Source organism: Zonotrichia albicollis, chromosome 1, assembly GCF_047830755.1.
Source record: "Zonotrichia albicollis isolate bZonAlb1 chromosome 1, bZonAlb1.hap1, whole genome shotgun sequence".
Lineage (NCBI taxonomy): Eukaryota > Metazoa > Chordata > Aves > Passeriformes > Passerellidae > Zonotrichia > Zonotrichia albicollis.
In genome coordinates this window covers 44,951,224-44,957,223 of record NC_133819.1, presented here as the reverse complement: position 1 = coordinate 44,957,223, position 6,000 = coordinate 44,951,224, and the positions used below count along the sequence as shown (strand labels likewise).

General features: G+C 37.9%; 1 long non-coding RNA gene across 1 annotated transcript in view; it reads left to right on the top strand.

Moving 5' to 3' along the window:
* Positions 1-831: 831 nt before the first annotated feature.
* Positions 832-6,000, top strand: part of LOC113460425 (uncharacterized) — a 40,041-nt gene continuing 34,872 nt past the window's right edge. The window contains exon 1 of the long non-coding RNA XR_003382254.2: positions 832-1,041. This is a non-coding gene — a long non-coding RNA (uncharacterized LOC113460425). The remainder of the gene's footprint in view (positions 1,042-6,000) is intronic.

Sequence of the window (6,000 nt, the reverse complement as noted above, 5' to 3'; positions counted from 1 at the left end):
CCTCTCACAGTCATGAAATAAGTTTTTCCTCCTGTATCTCCCTGTAAATTAGTTTAGTACTAGTGTTCCTCTACTAAATATGGGAAAGAGAGCAGAGAAAGTGCACATGAGGAAGGGGAATACGTAATTAAGTTCAGCTTTCCCCAAAGAGTGACATAAGTCCAGATTCCTGTGGGTTTGTTAGAAATGTGAAAGGCAGAATGGAGCTCCTTAAGAAGAATGCAAGTCAGAAAACATAATTTTTACCACCCAAATTCTAACTAACTGGAGTATCTTCATCTTGAACAGATAAATATAAACCTTAATGACTCAAATCATCACACGGTTTTTCTGTATTAAAAAGAATAGCTTGAGTTTAGAATCTTCTTATTTGAACATAATTTTCCCTTTATAATGAGAAGCCACTCTTCCTTTTTTATGCAAACCACTCCTTCAGTTTAAAAGAGTTTAAAAGAGGCAATAGCTGTTTAGTTACAATTGCCCCACTCATTCCATACAGCTGGTAGGACCCAGTTCCTACAGGTCAAAGGGTATCCCCTGTTCCGGAGGAACTTTTCTCTTTATTAATGTAAATCTTAATTTTCCAGAGCTCCCCTCTTCGCATAAGCTCTTGATAAGACAGGGGAAGTAGTAGATAAGGTATATGTGACCCTTCTTTTCTGTCAGGACTATCCCATTTGCTAATAGTCAGATTACACATTGCAACACTAACACTGAAAATTTGAAAGTAATTTTTTGTGTGTGTATCCCAGGAGACACCAAAGGTGAAAACTGTAAGGTTCAGCCTCAGTTTACAACAGATACACTCACACCACTATCCCACAACAAAAATATTTTCTTCTACCAAATGCCTGCAGAAGACATCAACAAAATGGGATCCGTATCTGTCAGTTCTTTCTTTTTACCCAAGCCTAAGCAACAGCGAAACCTGCCAAATATTCTGCATTGTACTGTATCTGTACTGCTAGTCTTCAAAAGCTGTGTTTTGGATTTTAGTCCACTACCTTAAGGATCAGCATCCTGTATCTGTTCCATTCACAGGTAAGAATGCATTTTCTAATTTCTAATCAAGTCTCTTCCTCTTAAAAAACTATATCTATATATCTCATTATCCAGAGAGAGATGAGCCTCACAGCTGAAGAGGCAGAAGAGGATTGCTTATACTCTTGAGTTTGTGAAATAAATTATGTTCAGTAAATGATTTCTCATCCATCTGTTACAGAGACTAATACAGTGCAGCAGGAATTTGTTCAAAATTGTACTCTCCTGCTCAAACCATTCTTTTTGCTATAGTGCTGTTGTTATCCTTGCAGAAGAGATAGGGATGAGGGAATCTTGCTTTTCAGAAACTGTGGCTGGAGTAGTTTATAATCCCTTTACATAAAGGGATATTCTATATCCCTTTATGATGTAGAATATTACATGTCATTTTACATCAGCAACTGAGAACAAAGATAAGGCTGACCAAGCTGAAATCATTCAAAGAATGTGCATATACTCTGTTTCTAATGCTTCTGAATTTGAATTGTGAAAGTGTGATTTGCTCAAGAGGTTTTTTCAGGGAATTTGCCAGGTGTTGTCTTTTTCCTTGTTTTTCAGAGCCACCCTCATAAATTGTAGTAAAGTCTGTTTGGGAAAATCAGCAGGTTTTTTTCTCATTTAAGCCATTGTACCATTGTACATTCTGGTGAGCTGCTTTTCTGAACAGATTTTATCGTTTCATGCCATGAAAACAGAAATACTTGATTTTGCATGTGTGTGGTAGTGACTTCATTAGGTTTGCTGTAGATGGATGCTGGGACAAGGAACAGCAGAACAACCTCACCAAGATTTTGAATAGACTTGTCTCTGCACTCATCATCTGGTAATTCCAAGTTTTTGTCCAGAAAATCAGATGACTTGTGAGCTCCTGACACTTGGGTTGTTTCCCTCTCCAGCGCTTTGTAATTTTCAGGCTCCAAGAATAATGTGAAAGGAGCAAATTCTTTGCTGCATTCAGACTTAATTGAATGTAGCTGAGAAAGTGACTCTCTGGAAACTGGTTACCTCTTCCCAATTCTGGTCCTGAGCCTGTTATTGTTTCTTCTCTTTTTTAATCTCATGGTAGAGAAGGACACATCCATAAATTGAGTGCCAATTTATATATTGCAACTTTCTGAAAGAATTGCTTGATCCCTGCATCTTACTAAGGCAGTACCTTGTATTTTGAAAAGCCTTTCTTGAATACCCAAAAAATCTTGCTTAATATGTCCAAGAGAGGCAGGTTGTGGAAAGCAACCTGCCTCTCTTGGACATAGAGAGGACAAAAAGACTTTGAGGAAAAGCTCAAGCAGAAAATTATTTTAGTCTAAATCTAACTGAAGTAAAAAATTTCTTGATTTCCAAACTAGGGAAGAGAAACCAATGACCAACCAGCCCCCACAGGAATTTCCCAAATTTTTTTGTTTGAGCACCGTGCCTTTGTGTCTGTATTACACAGCTCATCTGCCAGGAGTGAAAGTGATTTTCTAGTGTTATTAACAACTTAGCAGGAAACTGAGAAGCTCAGTGTCAGGTTAAGCCCTGAAGAACTGTCATGTCTCTTCAAAGAAGAAGCAAAAACCAGTCAGTGATTTCATCAATATTCTAGCCACTTCAAGGCTATCAAAGTTCTAGTGAACTTTTTGATTAATTTACCATGAAACACACACTCTCTTCCTATTTATTAGTTACACCCAGTCAGTTATTTTTTCTAGAATGTTCTTTACACTGGAATATTTATGATGGTAGCAGTTCCTGTTTCTTGTGTTATCCTCAGGGAATTTAGATGTCCTAAGGAAAATGAGGAGCTCACTATTCTTCATTGGCAGAGATATTTCATGTCTTTGATGGAGAAACTTCTGAAAGCACACATGCACTTAATGTTTTATTCCAGCTTGAGTGAGAAAGCAAGGAAAAAGTAGTTATGAATAGATGTAAAGTTAAGGATTGGCAGGTAAAAAAAGAGCCCCAAACTCTAAGTCTGAAGCAAAGAAAAACATCTGAATAGCATCTGTGGATGAGGGTTTTCTTTGTGTATAGGTGTCAAGTCTGGTACTTTCTAAAGCTGTCTATCTCCCTTAAAACACTTTTTCAAATGATGAGGAGAAACCTTATCACTGGTTACTGCTCACCTTAATACAATCCCAAAGCTTCCAGCTCCTTAATGCTCTGTTTTATTTTTTGTGTAATTAATCTTTGGCAGCATTTCTTGGAAGTGAGCACTGGAATAGCTGTGCAACATATGCAAGTTATTTTTATTTAATTTTCAATTTTTGACATGCGCATTCATATTTAGTTACGTTAATTATAAGTTAATATTCACTTCCTCTGACAGAGAATGAGTTTAACTGCTCTAAATTAGCACAACCTCTCAGAATTCAGTGACACTATCCCTGAATTTTTAGGATTGCCCTCTGCGATGTTAATCGATGCAATCTCATTTCATCCAGGCCCCTGGATTAAACTCATTCATTAGATCTGATGCTGTCCTGTCATGCATGATCTTTCTGTGCTGTTAGTAAAATATGATTTCTAGGGCACTTTCTTCAGAACAAACTGGAGAAGCTTAATCCTTTGCAAGGAAAATGGAAATAGAGAAGGAAGTTGGGGTATAAGCAATTTATGATATTTTTTTGTCTGTTTCTTTGTGGGGGTTTTGTTTGTTTGGTTTTTGAATTTTTTAGGCTTTTTTCTTTTACTTTTTTCCCCCTGAAAAAAAACTTTGATTTTTTTTTTTGAAAGTAAATGGAAAGATTTTGTCCTATTGAGAATGCATTAATTATCTTTCTCCATGAAATATACCTTCCAGAACAGAGCTCTTATTCTTTCAGGATGACATACAATGACTATCAAACATCCTATGTAATGTCCATCTACTCTGGAATCAGTGTTTGTTCTTTGCTAAATTCAATTAATATCTAATTATTGTTAACAGATGTGGCATTGCTAGCTTTGGCAGTTGTGTAGAAGTTTCTACACATAAACACGGGCACAGTTTTTTTACAGGCAGTGGCTGATTTCTAAGTCAGTACATTACCAGTGCTGAAGAATGTGATGTATTTTGCAGGTGAAGGATGTTATTAGCCAGGTATACAGTGTAAGGTGTTTTTCATCAGCTCAAAGGCTGGGACATACTGATAGCCAGGTGTTTGGAAGATAGATTACTTGTTGGTAGAATTGCCTGGCTAATGTTTAGAGCTTGATGTGCCCCAATGATCTAGTGATCTTGGAGCTGGGGAGATGCTGACAAAAGCCTGGGGAGAAGAGTGTACCACTGCTGGTGGACACAAAGAATGCAGAATTTAGGGGACACAAGGACACTGGCAGAACCCTCTAGATAAGGGAGAAACTACTAAAGCCAACTCAGCAACTGTGCTGAAATCAGCTCAAGCTGAAAAGGCAGGGGCAGATTACAACCACCACCTCACAGACCCCAGACTCAAGAAACCCACCGGCCCATGAGAAACACTGAACTTGTTATAAGTAAAAGTTATGTTAAATTAGGGTATGGCTCAATTATGTTGTATTAATTATGTTATATTAATTGTATTATGTTAAGAGTGGGGAGGGGATTATTAGAATGTTCTACCAGAAGGGTCCAGGGTTTGGGGGAAGGGCGGTGTGGGGGGCAAGGCGAAGTCGAAGAGGGATTGGATGGAAGATCGGACCAATCATTCAAAGCCCTGCAGAAATGATTGGTCCAGAATGAACAGTGTTAAAGACCAATGAGAAGCCTGGAAATGGACCAATCATCATACGGATCCAAAATGGACCAATCCTGGACTCGAAGGGGGCTATAAATAGGGGGAGTTTGGGCGGGTAAGGGTTTTTCGCTGGGAAATTTGTATTTTGGGGAGAGTCCAGTGCACTTAGGGGTAGCGCAGTTTTGTTTCTGGCTCATTGTGGGCTTATCCTGGGTACTCTGTTCCTTGCAGCTATTTTAATAAATGAGAGCCTATTTCCCCAGAGAGAGTTTGACCTCATTCATATTCATAACAAACATGTGGCTTAATTAGCATAAGAAGAGAGGAAATCATTTAACCAATAGAAAATAGAATACTACTTATTAAGAGAACTCTGTAACTTGTAGCCAAGGAAACATTAGTGCCTTTGTTTGCTAAAATACATAAATAGTGAAAGTTTTGATAATCATGGTGCTGACTTTGTGAATGTGGCCCACAGCATCCTTTGCTGTGCAGAACTGTAAGTAAATCAAATACCTTGATGCTGCATGGGGATTGGCCTTTTGCACACTGGGTAAAAGAACTTCTTTGGGACAACAATACTTGTGATACTTTGGGACAACAATACGTGTGATACTGAGTTTATTTTTTTTCTATGAATTAAATAGCCTACTTGGGCCAGGCCATGAAAACTGCTTATGTGACTTTTCAATGTGTGCGGCTAGTGCAATGGCTGCTGTTTCTTATGTGTGGTCTCTGGGGCCTTCTGGGTATGTCCTAAATTGTAACTCTTATTCCTTTAAATTTGGGACCCACCCACACAGAGTTGAAAATTTTTTTCTGACCCAGTGTAGCCTATTTAGAGTCCATCATGGTGTATGTATCATTTATGTTTCTTTTTAAAAGATTTTGTTTTACCAAGATGTTACCAGCCTCTGAGTATCATGAGTTTCTGTAGTCATTTTCAGTATCCTGGATATTTTTGTCCAGTACTAAGTGATCCTGTATCACTATTTACTCTAGGACTGCTTAATCTGCTGATCATCACAGATCAAAGCATTGGTGCCATTGACAAACCTCTTCAATTTTTAAAATTGATCATATGTTTTTATCCTTGCCTAAAAATTATGATTGTCATATCATAGACTCTTATCTAGCAATCTAAATCCCTCATCTAAATTCTTAGTCGCCTTTACTTAATTACATGAAAACAGGGTGTTGAAAAGCACTCCGGGGCCTTCTCAAGGCATTATAAACCATACTAACAAAAACATCTTTGGTCATAGCACTCAAGTTA